The sequence below is a fragment of the Apteryx rowi genome, unplaced genomic scaffold (genome assembly GCF_003343035.1).
Source record: "Apteryx rowi isolate R43461 unplaced genomic scaffold, aptRow1 scaffold_142, whole genome shotgun sequence".
Taxonomy (NCBI): Eukaryota; Metazoa; Chordata; class Aves; order Apterygiformes; family Apterygidae; genus Apteryx; species Apteryx rowi.
The window spans coordinates 546,455-564,383 of NW_020447664.1; positions in this window are offsets into that span (position 1 = coordinate 546,455).

Below are 17,929 nucleotides of genomic sequence, written 5' to 3' on the forward strand. Positions count from 1 at the left end.
CCCCGGGTCCCCCCGGCCCCGTCGGGAGCGCACGGTCCCCTCCGGGAGCGCCCCGGGTCCCCCCGGCCCCGTCGGGAGCGCACGGTCCCCTCCGGCCCCGCCGAGGTTGCGCGGCCCCTCCGGGAGCGTCCCCGGTCCCTCCGCCCCCCCGGTGCGCTCGGGCCCCCTCCGGCCCCGCCGGGGCTCCCGGGCGCCCGCAGCAGCCCCGCGCCGTTCCCGCTCCCGGGGCCGGTGGCGGACGGGAGGCGGCTGCGGGCTGTTTACCTCCGGCTCAGCCCTTGAAGATCTGCCAAATTCCTGGAATAGCTTTCCCGGTGGGGGGGGGGGGGGAAGGTGTTGCGCCTTGTTTACAGTTAGAAATTTCACATCCGAGAGGGGGGCCCCTGCCGTTTTCTACATTAAAGTCACTCCATCGTGCTGTCGTGTCCGAGAGGTTTGCACTGTTGTGAATTTTTTTTAATTATTATTATTTTTAATTTAGACCCTTTTTGGGGCCCCAATCCTGACCCCGGTCTCAATGCTCTAGATCTTTTGCTGTGCAAAAGAAGACTCTACCTGTGGCTGTTCACCTGTACATAGGGAAATGTATGCAAATACATTTTGTTATTTTTAAGAACACCACCATTGCGATCTCCTCTGTTTGCACATATGTGAAAAAAAAATAAAGATGACAATAATTTAAAAGAACTGGGGTCACTGTGGCGGTTTGGCCTCTTTGTGTGCGTTCCTATAAAGAGAAGAGGGGAGAGAGATCCCTTCAGGCGTGCTGTAGSCACAGTGAGCCACTGGGCAGAAGGGCCCTCGCAAGCACCAAACGTGATTCCTGGGCTGGGCGAAAATCTTACACCATGGAGAAATGTACTGGGCACTTAAGGTCTCTTACAACACACAGCAACGAGATTGTCTCTCCATGTCCCCTAATGACAGGAACGTGCCTGATGCCTCGTGCCTGCTCCTCTGTGGCCTCACTGTAGGCTTGAGAAACGCTGTAACCACGCGGTCTTGCGGCTGCTTTTGGGCTCACCTGGAGTCTCCCCCCCAAGGCAGCCTCCAAGCCGCAGCAGCGGGGCCAGCGGCACTAGCAAGCCGCGGCGGGTGGACTGGACCCATGCTCGCAGGGGACAGCCGCCCCGGCCTTGCAGCGCTCCTCGGTGCTGCGAGCGCCGCGCGGCCATCGCTTGGTGCGCAGCCGCTCGCTGCAGCGGGAGGCCGCGGCTGCAGATGGACCCTTGCTGCTTCCCCTGCCAGCCCGAGACAATTTCATAACCCAACCCCGGGTAGGCAGGGAAGCTGATTAGCCACACGACTGCCGTGTTATTTTTAGCGCTAAATCTGTTTGCAAGCAGCAAGCTCCCAGGGCAGCAGAGATGTTCCGGTTTCGTTCGTCCCAGTGTGGAGGTATCAATTAAGAGATTAATTAATCATCTGGCATTTCTGATGTCTAAATGTTTTCCAGTGACTGTGCTGCAATCAGGTGAGTTGCAGGAATGTCAATGAATAGGCCCGGCCACTCCTGTGTCCACGAACTGCTGGGACCAGTCCATGCTCCTTGTGCAAGGAGCCAGCCTCTGAAGTTGTAAATACCTCATTAAAACATATTGCAAAATCTGCCACCACAGTAAGAAGCTTTTAAAATTGCCTCAGCGTGAGTCAGCCTGATGAGGGAGGCATGTCGGGGCTTTTTGCACAGGAAGGGCACCGTGGTGAAAGGGGGAAGACCCGTCCAAGCGGGCACCTTTTCACTCGGGTCACCAGTCCGTGAGGGGCAGCAAGATGCAGCAGGTGACGGTGACCACTGCTGGATTGAAGCACGGTCAGGCTGGCAGTTCATACCCCCCTGGAATGAGGTGGCCCCAGGAGCACGGCTGCTGCCCCGAGCGAGCGGGAGATGTTCGCCTGCCGCCTGCAYGGGCAATAGCTCGCTTTAGAGGGTGCCCTCTGAAACCTAAGCGGGGACACTCTGCTCACCCCCCCCCGTCCAAGGGAAGAGGCAGGTGATAAGGGTGAAATGACATATCAGGGAAAGCCTTCCTGCTTTATTTTCCCCAATCTCCAAGCTTCTGGGTGCCTTGCTTTCAGCGAGGTAACTTCAGTGTGCTGGAAACTGCGGAGTAGCCCAGAGCCACCCCCAGGTCTGTCTGCCACAGCTCGTTCCTCCTCAGGCGGAGGGAGAAGGTCACCCTTCAAGTGCAGCAGTGATAACGCAGCCCTGAGAGCAGGGCACGCTGCTCGAAACCTGGGAATTCACAGTCTTGACCTAACACCAGCTGCTGAATGACAGAGTGCTGTTTACTTTTACATCCTCTGTGTGTGCTTAAAGGCAGTTAAAGGCATTAGCTCAATCAATGCCTTTCCCTTCTCCAGAAGGGCCTTCGTGTCTGCAAAAGCAAGGAAACATTTTTATCACATGCCGGAGCTAAAAGGAGAATTCCCTGAGCAGCAACAGTAGCAGCCAGGGCCTAAAGCATTTCCTCTCAAAGTCTTAAGCAGGGCTACTGTGCAGTTGCCTTAGGAGCGAGAGGCCCATACAGACCATTAGCTGTCCAYGTAGGGCCCAAATCCCTTTGCGTCTATGACATTTTGGTACCAGAACCATCCACTGAAAGCACTTTGAAAAAAATSCTAATCCAAAGCTTCCCCAAAGCGACCGTGCGAGGTTATCCATGTGCRTTTAACTGCTGTGCTCCTCCTGCAGCAGCATGCGCAGCGCGCTAGCAAATTAGAACAAGTGCACGTGAGGAGGAAAAGGTCATTGTATTTTCTGCGCAGCAAGTTTGAAGGAGCATCTCTCTAGGGTAAGGAGAGGAGGAGAGAGAGGCCCTCTCTGTATCTCTGTAATAGGTGCAGGCAAAGGATTGCACTGCTAATGATTTTTCTTTGCAGCAAATAACTTCCTTCTGAGTTCAAATGCCTGCATGCCTGCTGGGGGGGAGGCAGCCCAGGAGGATGTATGTATTCCTGGTGCAAGGCTGTGGGAAAGCCTCCGTGGGACAGGTAGCCTCTGCTGACTGCTGYGAAACCATCCCTGTTCCTGGCAGTGCTTAAATCAGTAGCGGACAAACTAGTTTGTGGTCTCTGCTCAGTGCTGGGGTTCATCCCAGCCTGGCCTGTGTTGCAGCCAGTGCCGGCGCTGGTCCCAGCAGAGGAAGCGCAGGCGCCCTACAAGGTGTGTTATAGCCGCCTCGTGCTATCGGCAGAGACTTACGTTCCCCTGTCGATCAGGCTCCATCCATCAGCGCTAGCTCAGCTCTACGCTTGGGGTGGTGAATCAGCCCCTGACGCAGCYGAAGCATGTGGGCTGCGAAAAGAGCAAAGCCGTCTCTGAAAATCTGCTCCCAAACAGCCAGGAAGTCCGTCCCCAGCACCCGTTTCCCAGGGCCTGGCCGGCAAAGGGAGAGCAAAGGTGGGCTAATTGCTATACTGGCATGTTTGGGCTGCGTGCGGCAAAGTCAAAAGTGGGAACAGATGTTTGCAAAATTACAGGTCAATCACTGCTATCTACCACGGCCATAAATCACTCCCTGGTCACGGAGGCATCAGCCACAGGCTTGGCAAGCCATGCTTTCTGCCCTCCGCTCAGGCAGCTCTCGGAGGTTTCCAGCGCAGCAAAGTTTAACACTGAGCTCACTTGAACTCCACACGGCTTTGACCTAGCAGACAGCATGTGATGAACTGGCCCGAAAATCGCTGTATCAAATGTTACAGTACCAGGAAAGAGGATGATCCTGCTCAAATGGCACGCTGCAGAGACGTACAGTACAAGAGTCTCGGGATATAGCACTAGGSGCTGATCCTTCAGCAAGTCAGCCTAGAAACCACAGCAGACGGCTGAGACTTCCAGAGTGTATTATGGTTATTCAGAGTGTGATATTATTCCAGGCAACACCRATGATTGCCAGAATGTGAAGAGATTAGGCAAAAAGGAACACTTGTCGCTAGCGCTATTTGTTGACTTTGTGTATTTGCTGATGTGCTGCAGGCTCGCTGCTTCCCACCTAGACTTGCTTCTGCTCACAACTAATGAAGCTGGGGAAGGCCACACAAACGCGGAAGGGTTTGCGGAGTCTCGCATGCCGCTTCTTGCTTCCCTCTGCCCTTAGCATGCCCTTCCCCTGTCTTTAGATCTTCCTCATCCACAACAGGAAAATATAACATTTACAACCAGAAAAATTAGCCAGTGGTCAAATGGTGCGAGTCAGATCTTGAAACGACTTATAGCATGGACTGAGGTACTGATTTAGGTTCAGAGTTGCTTGCATTTCATTTTGATGACGTGCTCCGTGAAGCAGATGCCCGTTCGCCTCGCCAGGAGGGTTGCTGCAAGAATTGCTGGCTGTGGGGCTGTTTCGAACGCCCTGGTGCAAGGCCTGGTGTTGAATCACCAGGTCAGTGGTGAAAAAACGATTACTTTTTGTGGAATAGTCAATAACCTGCATCAAGCACAACTCCAGCCCCTGGAACAGCTACAAAACATCCTCGATGCACACACACTGCAACTCCCACGACGAAGCGGGTGGGAGCCAGGATTTCCTGCGGGAAGGTGTGCTGGGGCACAGCAGCTGGCCCGTCCTCGCGCCTGCTCCTCTCCTCTCCCCTTGCCTTGCCGCCCCAGGGCTGTGGGTGCCCCTGGCCCTGCAGCCTGGCTGCGTGCTGGGAACAGGACCCTCCTCCAGAGGGGACATGGGATTTCTAAAAACAGGGTATGCACCTTTTCCTGCCTCTTCCTAATGAGGAGGTGAAGCCAGAAGTTTGCAGCCAGAGAGGGAGGGACTTGGGGCGAGCAGAGCCAGGGATGTGTCCTGGGGGGCTCCCATGCCTGCGGATGGTAGCTCAGATTTTCCCAATGCTCCAACAGGTCCTGGAGTCGAACAAGCTATTGAATGGTGGCTTTTAGGAAGATTTCTGTGTGTAAAACAGAACAAAGCAATCCAAAACTTCTCTTTTCTTCCAGGCGTCCCTCCTTCACTCCGGCTGCGTCTCCCTTCCCCTGCTTCCCCTGCAGCCAGGAGAGCAGAGCTGCATTTCCTTGGCAAGGAGCAACCCCAAACTCCTGCCTCCCCAGGAGCCCGTTGCCGGAGCGGTTCCCTCTCCTGATCCCGGTCCGCCGCAGCCTGCCCCGGCGGGAGAGGAGCGCTGCTGGCGGCAGGTTGGGCTGTTTTGCCGGGCAGCGGGGCGGATGAGCTGCGGGGATAGGAATGCGAGGAGGAGGCCAGGAGGGACGGCCGAGCGGGCAGCGGGAAGCCCGGGCAAGGTCAGTTCATCCGCAGGGCTGCGCTTCGCCTCTCTTCACGCGGCAAGGTGACACCGCCGGCTGACGGTCTGACACGCGCTCGCTCGCTGGTCCTGGGGGGCTGTTTGGGGAAGGGGGGAGATCACAGTGGGGTTAGCGCCCTGCAAGGTGCGTGAGCTGGAAGGGGGGGGAGGAGTTGGACATTGCTGTGAACCAGCGTGAAATCAAAGCTCTTCACTCAAAAAACATGCCATTCCCCTTCGCCGGTGGGAGCTCTGCCCGGCAGGCGGGCTGGACGCTGCAAAAACACTGGGCGTAACGGTTATACAACGAAGGACGCGGGCCCCCTCCTGCCCGCGGCCCGGCACCGCGGCTCAGCGCTCCAGCCTGCAGCTGCCCAGCACCCTCCAGGATCCGGCCTCGGCCGTAAGCTGGACCGCGCTCCTCAGTGCTGGTGAGGGGCGGAGGCAGGAGAAAGGCTGCAAAACGCCCTTTTCCGATCTGGGAGATGCTCTGGGAGGCATCTGCCTGCTCCTTGTGCTCAGGGCTCGGTAAGCCAAAGCCCAGCGCCCGGGCCCCACGCACCCCTGCCCCACGCTCGCAGCACCGCTCCGCAGGGAGTCGCTCCAGGTGCTGATGCCGGGCGCCCGCAGAGAGACCCCTCCGAGGGAGCAGGATGAGGCCACCGGGGCCCCAGCACAGCCTCCCCCGCTGGGCTGCACACCCACAGAGCTGCACAAGGAATAGGTGGAGGGCCTGCTGGTTAAGGAGCTTATTCCCACCTCCACCCCCCTAATTACTGCCTTGCCACAGGGAGGTGCTGGCCGGGGCAGGGAGGAGGCCGCCCTTGGGGGCAAGGCCCAGTTTGGGGCAGGAGCCGGGCCGGGCATAGCCCCGAAAGCCAAAGGGCAGGACGGGCCTCTCTTGGCGCAGACGTCCGGGCTTTCGTGCTGCTCTGCTCCAGCTCCAGCCCGGGCCCGGGGTGGCCCGCCATGCTGTGTCCCTCTGCCTGTCCCCTTGCCTCCAGCACGTCCTCGCAAGCCCCCGGGAACGGGGGCGGCACGGGGCAGGCACCAGGGGGGCCATGGTGCATGTGCGCTGCCCCTCACCCTGCAGTTCCTGCCTGCGGGGCCCCGGCGGGATTTGAGGAGAGATTCGCAGGAAAGAGGGCATTTGGCAGAAAAGAAGCAGGCAAGTTCAAGGCATTGCAAGGTGGCAAGGAAGGGGCAGCAAGCGGCAACGTCGTGTGACGGACACGAGCTCTGCCCTGGAGACCTAACCCCGGTGATGGACGTGCCCAGAGAGCACCCTTCACGCTCTCCTCGCCCGCTCCGAAATGGGCCCGGCCGGCCCCCATGCAGAGGGGCGCCGTGCTCGCCACCGCGGCCAGGGCCAGGGCCGGCCGTCCCCGCTCCGGCACGGCTCTGCCCGTCCGCCCGCCGAGCCCCAGGGACGCCAGCAAAGGGCTGCAGCGCGGCACTCATCGCTCCTCCCGCAGCGCCGCGAAGTCGCACGCCGTCAGCTCGGATGCACGAGGGAGCTAAAACGTGACATTAATTACAGCTGACGCTGTTCCTGGAGGCAGCCGGCAGCACCAGAGCCGCTGCTGCCGAGGGAAGGCAATCGCCCGCTCCCGTGCGCAGGCCGGGGCTCTGGGGTGGGCTGGCCAGTGCCGCCAGCGCCTGCCGTGACCCTCGAGTCCTGCCCAGCTGGTTTCTGTCCGTGATGCTGTGCCAAAGAGATGGCATTGCTGCCGCAGCCGCGCACCCCCGGAGCGCCCGCAACGGCTGCACGGGCTGGCTGCTGGCGGGCGGCAGGGGACCGCTCTCCCAAGGTGCTAGGTCCAGGCTTGACCCATGGGAGATATCGGAGCAAAGGGCTCCTTGCTGTAAGCAAAGGTCCATGCAGCTGGCCAGGCTAACAGCTCGTCCTCCGAACCTGGGACGACTCAGCTCCGGCTCAGTCCGTACCACGCTCAGGCTGCAGCGCAGGGGAAGCATCAGCGACCCGGGAGAGCCCCGAGCGTGCCCTCCCGCTGCCCAGCTCCATCCCTGCGGCCGCATCCTGCTGAGTGCCTGCCCCGTGGTGCCGCGCAGCCTCTGCCCTGTCCGGGCAGCACTGCCTGCAGCGGGGCACTGCCTTCCCCAGCCTTGCACGCCGGCTGCGACCTCCTCAAGCTGCCCCCTCTCGCCGCCGCTCCCCATCCCCTGGAACAACCCGCGGGGACGGCTGCCCACCTCACTCTCAGACAGCTCTTCTCCCATCCCAGTTTCATGCCAAGTCAGAGCTGCCACTCGCTGCTGTTTTGGTGCCCGCGCGTGCCCGCGAGAGTTGCCAGCTTTGGCACACGGCGCTGGGCAGCCCGCAGCTGCGAGGGCTCCTGCTGCTCTGGGCAGGGAACAGTTAAGGGAATTAGGATGAAAAGTTGTTATAAATAATTTGGTTGCTCCTGTAGGAAGATTGTGATTTAGCTTAATTATCATAATTACATTTTCAATCTCGCTGCTAATAATTACAAAACAATAGAGCAGAATGTTAATGCAGCCTCCTGCTTTCCCTAGCAGCTACTTTTCATTCCTCTGCTTGAAGTAATTCTGCGGGAATGGCAGGGCAGCCTGCAGGGGCAGAGGACTGCTATGGCAGGTAAGGATGCACTATTTCCACATTGCCTCATTCTGGGAGTCGAAAGGTCTCATTCCCTTCTGCCTGATACGGTGATTTACACTTGAGCTCCAGGATCAGTAATGGGATCCTCTGAGTGCAGCCTGTTTATGTGCAAACACATCTTCTCTTCTCTTGAAAGTAGGGAAAAATAGTTTGGAAACATTTGTTTCTGAGGGGGGAGACATGCATTTGCTTTGGCTGTGCATGTTCTGTTCCCTGCTTCCCCACCATCCCCTCTCTGGGTGAGTCAGGAACAGCTCCATCCATGTCCACAGTGCCACAGGAGATGAGACGGGTGCAAGAGAAGAACCGGCCCCCAGGCGTTTGCTGGCAGGGATGTTCACAGAAACAGCTAATTAAAGCTGAGTGTTAGAGGCGATGACTTTTGAACATGGACAGGAGCAGCTCAGGATCTGCCATGCAGAAAGCTCCAGGGGAAGCAACCAGCCCTAAAAGGAGGCAGCGGAGAGGCTCACTCGGAGATGCAGGGGGCACATCCGTGTCTGTGCCCCATGTCGCTCCAGCATCCCTAGTACCTGCACAGACCCAGCCCTGACCCACGTGGGGCTGGGGCAGGTCCCTGGGTTCAGGCTCCTCCAGGGTAATCTGCCATCTGCCGCTGTCCCTGCAGGTGACACCAGGTCCTGCCCTGCCTCCCGCCTGCCACACCTGCTCCTGCAGTGTGCGGGATGAGAACTGAGCCACTTATCCTTAGTGATGCTCCAATCTCATCTTATTTTCTTAAGCAATGGCCAGGCTTTAGAGAGCGTCTCTTCATGTACAGCTTTGTATGGCATGGCAGAGTCCCTGCGCCAAAACTTAAACTATCCCACAAGTATGACTTTGCTGCAAAGACCTCTGGCTCCAGCCCCAGCTGGAGCGAGTTCCCACACCAGATTTCTAGCAGAGCCTGCAGCGCAGAGCTGCCGTGCTGGAGACCCTAAGGTCCCCTAGGATCTGCTGGAGGTGGTGGACAGGCAAGCAGTATGTACATGGCTGTTTCTAGAAAAGGCCATTGGACTTCCCTGCCTTCCCGTTTTTGGACTCCTAGCCCCAGTCCCACAGACACCATTTGATTACTGCTGCTTTGAACTGGGCTTAACCTACTGCCTATGAACACATGCTTTAGAGAGAAATGAAAAAGAAAATAGACCATCCAGAGCTCTCAGACAGTGACACAGAGGAGTGAGGACCATTGCAGACATGGGGGGTATCACAAGGAATTAGTGTGCAGTGGTAAAAAGTCTGGGAGTCCTTATCAGACCTCTTGGCTAGCCCAGACCTGGAGACCATCAGCTGTGCCACAGGCAGTCAGTCCTGCTGCCCTCCTCAGGCTGCCAGCGCTCGCGACATTGCCTGTCCTCAAGCACGCTGCAGGGCCATGCAGCAGCCTGGTCCCGTGTGCCAGGCCTGTGAAAGCAGCTCCGCGGACACTTACACCCACTGCTCCTTGGAGTGTCTTTGCAAGTAATGCCAAGCATAAAGCTATTTCAGGACCCAACATGACACTCTCCGATGTCAGGTCTAATTAGTTATATCCCATAAGGCAAAAAAGTCCCCTAAAGCCAGCTCTGGTGGAACAATGACATTAAGAGATCCCAGGTGCTCATGTGGGTTCCCTGAGCAAGCCCAAGGCTAAACACAGCCCTGGGAAACCATCAGGAGATGGTGGCTGCCATCCTCTGCAGCTGCTGGCTCCCACAGCGGTCTCTTAGGGAGACCTGCTCCTGCACGGGGGTCACTTCTCTTCTGTAACCTCACTTTCCTTTGAGCTGTCTCTAAACATGCAATAGGCCACACTCAGCTGCCTGCAGTAGGACTGAAGCAGGGCTCAGGCTGGGTCCAGGTTGCGCTGTTAACGCACCCTTCACCCCCACACCTCTGCCCCATAGACCACCACCGTTACGGGCCGGGGGCCAAGAGCCGCCGGCAGGGCTGGCAGCTCCCTCCCCGGCCAGGCTCTGGCGTCGAGCTGTACGGCACCATGGGGTTACCCTTGCCGTGATCCGGCAATGCAGATTCATCCAGCGATCCCTGGCCCATCAGATCTCAGTATCCCTGTGGTCTTCCAAGAAAATACCCATCTGAAGAGGAAAAAAAAAGGGGTTAGTCAAAATAGCGAGAGACAGAGAATTTCAGTCATTTAATATTTTCATTGCCGTCCCCCACAATGGCATTATCATTCTCGAAATAGCCACGGAGCTGAAGCCATAACAACCCGTCGCTTCCCCCAAACAGCTGAAGTGAAACAAATGAAGGAAGTTCGGAGGGGTCGGAGCCGAGCCCGCTGCTGGCGGGGGGCCACAGCAGGGACCTCTCCGCCACCGGCAGCCCTGGAGCCAGCTGGGGCCGGGGGCTGCTCGGAGGCTGCTTGTGCTTCCTCTGCACCTTCAGGGTTTCAAGGAGCCGTGAACTGAGCTGGGATTAGCCAAGAGCCAGCACTTCTGGTACTTCACAGAACTTCTGCAAAAAGAATCAAAAGATCCCCGGAAAAAATTATATGCAAGTGTTGCAACATTCAGACCATCCAAGATCTGGTCTGCCGAAGACTCAACCCCGAGTCCCCCCTCACCAGCCGGGGGCTGCAGGGCTTGTTGCCCCCGGGGAGGAGCCCAGCCTGTCGGCTGCGTAAATGCAGACGGMCGTCGGTGCAGAAACCCGGAGCGCTGCCGGGGGGACATTTTCCTCGCTCAGCACACTCCGGCTGCCCGCTGCCGTGCCTGAGTGGCAGGAGCCAGCCTGGCACTACCTGCTGCCCTGCACGCTGCGGTCCGCGGCCGCACGGCGCAGCCGGGAGGAACCGGCACGCGTCCGGGCTGCGCTGCTGGCGCGGTGCCGCTCACCGGCAGGGAGAAGCGTTAGCACCGACGCACCGTGCGCGGCTCRACGGGGAGCCCCTGCGCCGTGAGCAGCTGCCGCCGCGCGTTGCTTCATATTTGGACTTGCAGCTCCGTGTTAACAGTTACGTGCTGCGGCGGGAAAGGCTCCGCTCCCGGCATCGGCGGGGAGCAGCCTGGTGAAAGTCCCGCTCGGAGCCGGGCCCTGCAGCCCAAGCCCCGCTCTCCGGTCTGTGTTTGCAGCTGTGCACGGTTCAYGCGCGAATCTGCGCGCAAACCAGCGTGTTTCAGCGAGTTTCCTGCTGGTCCCGCAGCAAGCGCTGAGGCTGCTTGTCGGCACCGCGGTACAAACCAGCCCCAAGCCCAGAGCGCAGCGCACGTGAGCCGTTTCATCTGAAGCAGGTTTCTGCCACGCTAGGGCCAGAGCCCCCCGGGCRCTGCGGGCACTGACCACAGCGAGAGCCCTGCGGGAAACGGGAGCACGGGGTTTGGCGCCCTGACTCAGCCCCGGCAGAGGCAGCCGGAAACCTGGAGACCTGGCTCCAGAGGCAAGGCTGCGAGTGTCATTCTGGCAACCGTCTATCTTTAATTCCAATAAGCCTCATCCGAGTTAGCTCTAATGCAAGTCACAGGAAGCTGTTTCCAGCAGTTAGGTACTTAAGCAAGTTTTCACAATTGTCTGTAATACCACCAACAGCAGTAAGTCACTCAGAGGTAGAGTTATACTTTCCCTCACCAAGGAATACTGTTAACTGAAAATGAAGTGCAAAGGCAGTGAAATTGCTCGCTGAAGTGGTTTGGTAATTGTTAAAAAGAAGAACTTGTTTTATTTGTCTTGCAACAGAAAATTGCATAATGTAACTTGCAGTCTCTTCTGTTCTGCATGTTTTCAAGTGAAGGCAATTTAAAATTCATACTGTAAGATGAGAAATAATTCTGAAGTTGTTATGGACCGTATGCTATCCATAAGAAACAACAAGCACAGGCGATTGAGATGACTGTGATTGCGCTTGCTGGGCTATTACTACTTGGGCAGCCACTCTCAGTGCAGCAAGAACGTAAAACAAGGAAGCTAAAGCATAGGGCCACGATAGAAGAAAGCAAACAAGAGTTTGCATATTAGTGCTGCATGCTGAGGCTTTCAGGATCTCACTGGAACAAAAGCTTTGCTAGGGTGAGGGCACAAGAGCCCGCTCTGCCGGGTGCAGCCTGCCGCTACCCGACGCGTGTATCCCAGCAGGCACACACGCGGGCACGGGCACCGGAGGAGCGGACGTCTCTGCCGGCCCCGGCAGTGCCGGCCCCGGAGCTGCTCCCCGCGCTGCGGCTCCGGCGGGGTTACCCAGAGCTGCAGACACTCTGCTGCCAGGTCCTGCACCGCCCCCCGGCTTTCCCCTTCCCCGGCGCACCGAGCGCTCCCTCCGGCACGGGGGTCCCGAAAGCCACGCTGGCGCCGGCTCTCGCCCCCTTCCTCGCCAGGAGGGTGCCTGGGCAGCACGTCCCGGGCCCCTGGCGCGCGGGTCGCCTGCAGTCCCTGCTCCCTCTAACGCAGTGCCCCAAGCACCGCAGGCGGTGTCTGTTTAAAGTAACACGAGGGCAGGCGTCCTCACGAGGGAGGCTGGCAGGCTTTGCCCGGGAGCTATTACTGAGCACGATAAAAGTGTTTTTCCAGGTGGATATTTCAAGGCTGTCACCGGTTCTCAGCCTGGAAGCACAACAGGCTGATGCACRAGCCACTGCACTGCCCAGCGTTCAATCCCGCAGAGCTGCGCTGATAAAAGCGGTTCTGCTGAGCGCCGGCGCAGAGCCTCTCTCCAGCCAGGCCCCCCGGCAGTGCCTGTGCTTAAAAGYCACTGAGCTCAGGCCCCGCTTCCCACCCGCCTGCTGTGCCAGCCAGCCAGGAAAGGGGTCTGCGAAAGCCTGCAGGATCCGAGCCCTTGATCTGACTCGATGACTTGACRATCCCCTGGCTGCGGCCGTGGAGGCTGCTGATGAATTTCCAGGACCACGGATTTTTATCTGCATCAGCCGATGCAGAATGCACTGCCCTGTTGGTGCTGTGCTGCCTCGGGGCTCCCACCGGCCCCTCGGAGAGGTGGGCACAGGGGCCCGACCACAGCGGGCAGTCGGGTGACAGCAGCCGGCCACCCTGCGGCAAGCGGGCTCGCGGGCACTGGCAATGGAGGAGGCTGAGGRTGAAAGTGGAAGAGGAATGACCCCAGGGGAATGACAGCAATTCCAGAATGAGACGCGGAAAACAGCCTGCGAGTGAAGCTAAGTGGAGATGTCAGACTAGCCCCGGGGAGGGCAGGTGTGCGGGGCCAGCGCTCCCTGCTTGGGGCAGATCCGGCAGGACCYGGCGTGCAGCCACATTATGGGGTACTCGAGCCATGCAGCACACCTTGTCCTCCTACCCAGCTTCTTCAATGCCTCTGCCCTGCCTGGGGACCCAGCTCCCGACGGATGGGTCTCAAAGGAACCCCCCCCCCCCTTTTTTGGCACGGTTGTTCCCGGGTGCACGTGCTGCAGGCGGGTGCTGCAGGGCTGTCTGCAGCTGAATGATTTACTGCAGCCTTGCTAGCCATGGGCAGACCACCGCCACGCGGGGAAGCCAGGCTGCAATCGAGAAGCAGCCAGCCCRCCTCTCTGTCCCATCAGCACAGCACAGAAGTAAATAACACAGTCCTGCAACCGCTCACTCCCACGTGCTGGCACTGCTGGCAGCCCGCACACAGGGGCACGATGGCGAGGGGTCCTCACTCCCAGTTTCCAGAGGAAAGGGAGGCAGCCGACAAGCTGYGCCCACAGCAGCTTTGCCTCTGCTCCAGCAGAGACCATCCCCTCCATATCCGTATGCAGGATGCCCACAGGATCGCGGCTCCAACACATGCACAGCCTCCCGTCACATGATTTTGGGCATAGGACCCACCAGCTCTGCCCAGAGCATCTCCAGCCCGCCATGGGCAGCGGGCTAACCCATGCACGTCCAGCTGGCCCTGCCCATGCTCGTGGTCTTGCTGGTGTACGCACCCCTGCAAAACAGGACTCGTCCCAGTATTCCCAGCAGAGCTTCCCCATGCAGGCTGGCGGGACGGGCACATACGTGTGCACATGTGTACTGTTCAGCACGGAGCACGAGCCTGGGCTGCCTTTGCTGTGCTCTGCCCACGGGCACCGGTCCCGGCTGGCTCCAGGCACCGCAGTGCTCGGACACGYGGGGTGTCGGGATTTGCTCTTGTCACCATCTAGTTCAGAGAAACTCAGAGAAACCTTGGAGAGCCRGGGGACAGAGCCAGCACCCATCCCGGCCTGCCTTCCCCTGTGCCATGGCCGCTGTGGCTCCAGCACTGCCAGGGACACGCTGGAGGTTTCCCAGCGGGTGCAGGGGGTGCTGCCCCTGTCCTGGTTTTGTCAGCTGGACACGAGCAGGCATGAGGCAGAAGCCACAAACACACTTTATACTTAATTCAGCTCAGAAAAGCTACTGGGGCATTGAAAAGAATAAAAGAAACACAAAAACCTCCCAGCCCTGTTTTGTCCCAGTTTTAAATGGCAAAATCCGTGCTTTGTTCTCAGCCATTGTTGCAAAACTGAACCACTTTCAACCTCTTACCTTACTCAACCGCAGGCTACCTTCACGCAGAGCTGCTGAGTGCAGCACAGAATCAAAGCTTTCGCTTGGCCTAGAAACCTGAAGTATGTGAACACTGCTAAATTGCACATAAGGAGACCTGTCTTTGAAGTGAAGTGAAAGCAAAAACCAGCAAGGCCCCAAAGAATTGCTGGTGTGTACCGCTCCCGAAGCCGAGGAGCGCGCTTGCAGCTGAGAGACGCGTTGCACTCGCATCCGTGTARTGCTTTCCCCATCGCTGGTGCGGCCTCGAAATGAGTCAGTGCTGCACGAAGCTCTCAGCAGGCTCATGGATGCTTTTGACCTTCTGCAGAGGCCCGGCAGCGGGCTTCCCCCGGGCATGTCGCCCTGCTGCTCCCCAGCACGGGCTGCTTCTCCCGAGCACCTGCTCAGCAGTCAGCTGGGCTTGGCTGGCCGAGCGAGCCGCACGCCCCGGGGTGGCGAGGAAACGGCCGCGGTCCTGCAAACGTTCAAGGCACACCGGCCTCCCTGGGGGCTCGACCTCTGTGACTATGTTGTGCCCTCGGAGCCGGCAGGGCGGTATTTCCATTTCTCTCACATCAGCGGTGCTTTGGAGATACGGCCCCGAGTGGGAGCAGGGCTCCGGCGGCTCCCCTCGCTTATCCAACTCCCAGCAATGGTCAGCGCTGGAGGAGTCAGAAGAAGCCGCCGCCGGGCCTGGTGTCCTCGCAGGCCGTGCAACGCCCTCCCTCCGGGCCCGCGCCAGGGCCAAGCTCTGTGGAGCGTGGCCCGCGGTGGGCAGCGCGCCCTTGCAGCGGGAGAGGCAGTCGCGGCCACTGCAGGCCCTAGCGCCCAGCTCCGCCGTGCTCTCCAGGGGGATATCCGGGTGTGGGACACACGGGAGCGACCTTCAGCCCTAACGGGGAGAAAGGCCACTCGTTCCCGCATCACACAGGACTGCTGAGAACCGAGAGGGCCTCGCCACAGCAGCACTGTTGTGCTGGGAAAAAGCAGCCGCAATCTGAGCAAACGCCTAGACCAGCGAGGGCTGGAGACCCCAAGGAAAACCTGCGGGGACGGGGCGACGCCGACCTCCCTTGGGCTGGTTGCTGGGGGGGGCTCGTGCCACGTCCGAATCGCYGCTGGGGACTCTGGCACCCAGAGGCCACGTGGCTGCGGCAGAAGCCCTGATCCCCGTAAGGTGCAGGGTGTTGGCTCGGTCCTTGGACAGATGACAACTAGGCTAATTGCAGTCTGCCAACTGCGTTTCTCCTGCCCTTTCCACCAGATTCGTGCTCTCAGCTGCTGTGCAGGATTGGCTGTGCAAAGCTGAACAGCTGCTGCAGTTCATTTCCCAAGTGGCCGCTATTTTTCAATGAACGGAGTGAGTCCTGGCCCGGGTGAACACCATTCATAAGCATTTCAGGGTGGAGCAAATGATCAGCAACCCTAGATGGTCAAAGTCGAGAAAGCCATGCTCCCCAGCCGCTGTGTCTCCCTGCAGAGAAGGTAGGAATGCTTCTGCTGTCAGCAGATAGTGTAAGGAGGATAATTCACTTATCAAGTCATTTAATGCAATTCTTAGTTATTAATACTGTGTTTTCTATTTCTTTTACGTCTTAAGTAATCTATTCCCTGCTCTGACTCATGCTACCCCAGAGAATCAGGCTTGTGCGTTATGCTACCGCCGCCTGTGAGACGTGTGAGCTCCTCAGCTTCCAAACATCTTTGCCACGGGGAGCCTCTCTCCTTATTCCTTTGCTTGACAATATCAGACCCCCAAACCGACACTTGGAGCTTAGCAGGAAACACAGCCTGACCGCTGCAACCTTCAGCCCTGCCTCAGCTCACAGGCAGCCCTGGGCTCAGTCAGCAACACCAATTTGTTTGCAGCCACACTTAGAGAAAGCAAAAAGCTCCCTGGTGTCAGTTTTATCTGAATCTGTCTTAAGCACTGGAAAAACTTAAAATGGAAGTGTTATTCTAGCTCAGCAGAAGGTTAATTTTTTTTCCCCCAAGACTGGAAATACAGTTATATTCACAAAGCTATAAACTGCTTCTGACACCTATCTTTTTGGCCCAAAGCATCCTTCAAATACAGGGTTGCCCAGGCCCCTTGCAAGGTGCTCTCTCAGATCAGCACCAAGCCCCTTGTCCCATGGGGACTTATTTACAGCTGCAGATCCCCAGAGGCCAGAAGAGGGTCTGAATCCAAATCTGTCTCTTCCTCCCCACTTCACTGTCCACCAGGCCTACCGCATTCATCCTGGAGATCTGGGAGAGGATGAGAGATGCTGTGGTTGAGCAGCCTGTCTTCTGAAATAGGTTCCTGCCCTGCAGCATGGCTCAGTAGCCTCAGCCTCCTGTTTGGAGAGTTAATTGAGTTGCCACTTTATCTGATTCCTCCCTTCCCAGACAGCATGTCTTGTTCGCTTGCAGTTTTCATAGCTTCATTACAAATGACGTATCTCATATCACAGGGGACGTTATTTGCACAACAGTTTTCATGGTCTGACATCTGCAGTTAGATTACAGCATTTCCATAGAGACAAGCACAGCATAACTGGCTCACCATTGGCAGTGCCTCAGTTTCCCTCCCGCTCAAAGGTCAAGCTGTCTGAGTGAGGATCCTGCCCCTGCAGCCCTCAGTGCGCCCTCCCCAGCATAGCAAAGACCCTGTTGCTCATGCACTTGGGCCCTCCCAGTCTTCCCACCTGGCTCATCAGTCCCATCACCCTCATTTGCAGGCAGGCAGCTGTGACCTGCACCAGCTGCTCTGCAAGGATTTGCTCCGAGGTGTCCCACAGCCAAGGCCAATGCCACTGTGCGTTGCTGCCTTCTGCCACCCTTCCCCTTGGCAGACGTCTGGAGGCAGAAGGGGCTTCGCATGTGGTGAGGGCTATGTCTGAACCCAACGTGTGGAGGCAGAGTGAGAGATGCTTTAGGTAGCTGGCCATGGTCTGCACCGAGAAACCAGGCTTCATGAGTTATTTATAAGGTACAGGAGGGAAATGGCAATAAATAATACATTGGCATTCTCACATTCTGTGTGCGTGTGTCTATAGATAAATATTTCATTCTCCAGGAATATGCATAGACGCTTGTTGATAAATAAAAATTGGAAAATGTTCTATTGGATGGTTTTAAATGTGATTCTTAACTTGCAGCTCAAGAACAGTGTGTTCCCTGCACACAGCACAAAGACACTAATTTCCCCCAGCAGAGGCTGTCTGAAACGTATCATTGCAGTGTCCTGGGCACCGTGCCTAGTGTAGCATGCACACCCCAGAAATGTACGGCCCCAGCTTTTCATTCCACACCATTATTTTAACATCAATTTTGTAAAAGGCGTATTCAGGCAGCTTCTCTAATTATACCTTGTACCTACCGGGTTTAGGGCACAGCTGTTAGCCTTCTAAATATTAGCAGAGAGACCCAAAAGAGAGCACATTTCCTCTCTCAAGTGTCATCAAAGTTTATAGTGCACTCAGGTGTGGCTGGCAACTGAAAGCTTATTACCGCTGTTTAATTAAGCAGATGTTTTCTCCTGTTGGAAGAGCATGAGATACTGAGAGGAACATGGGCAGCCCCGGGAGCGCCCTGGCA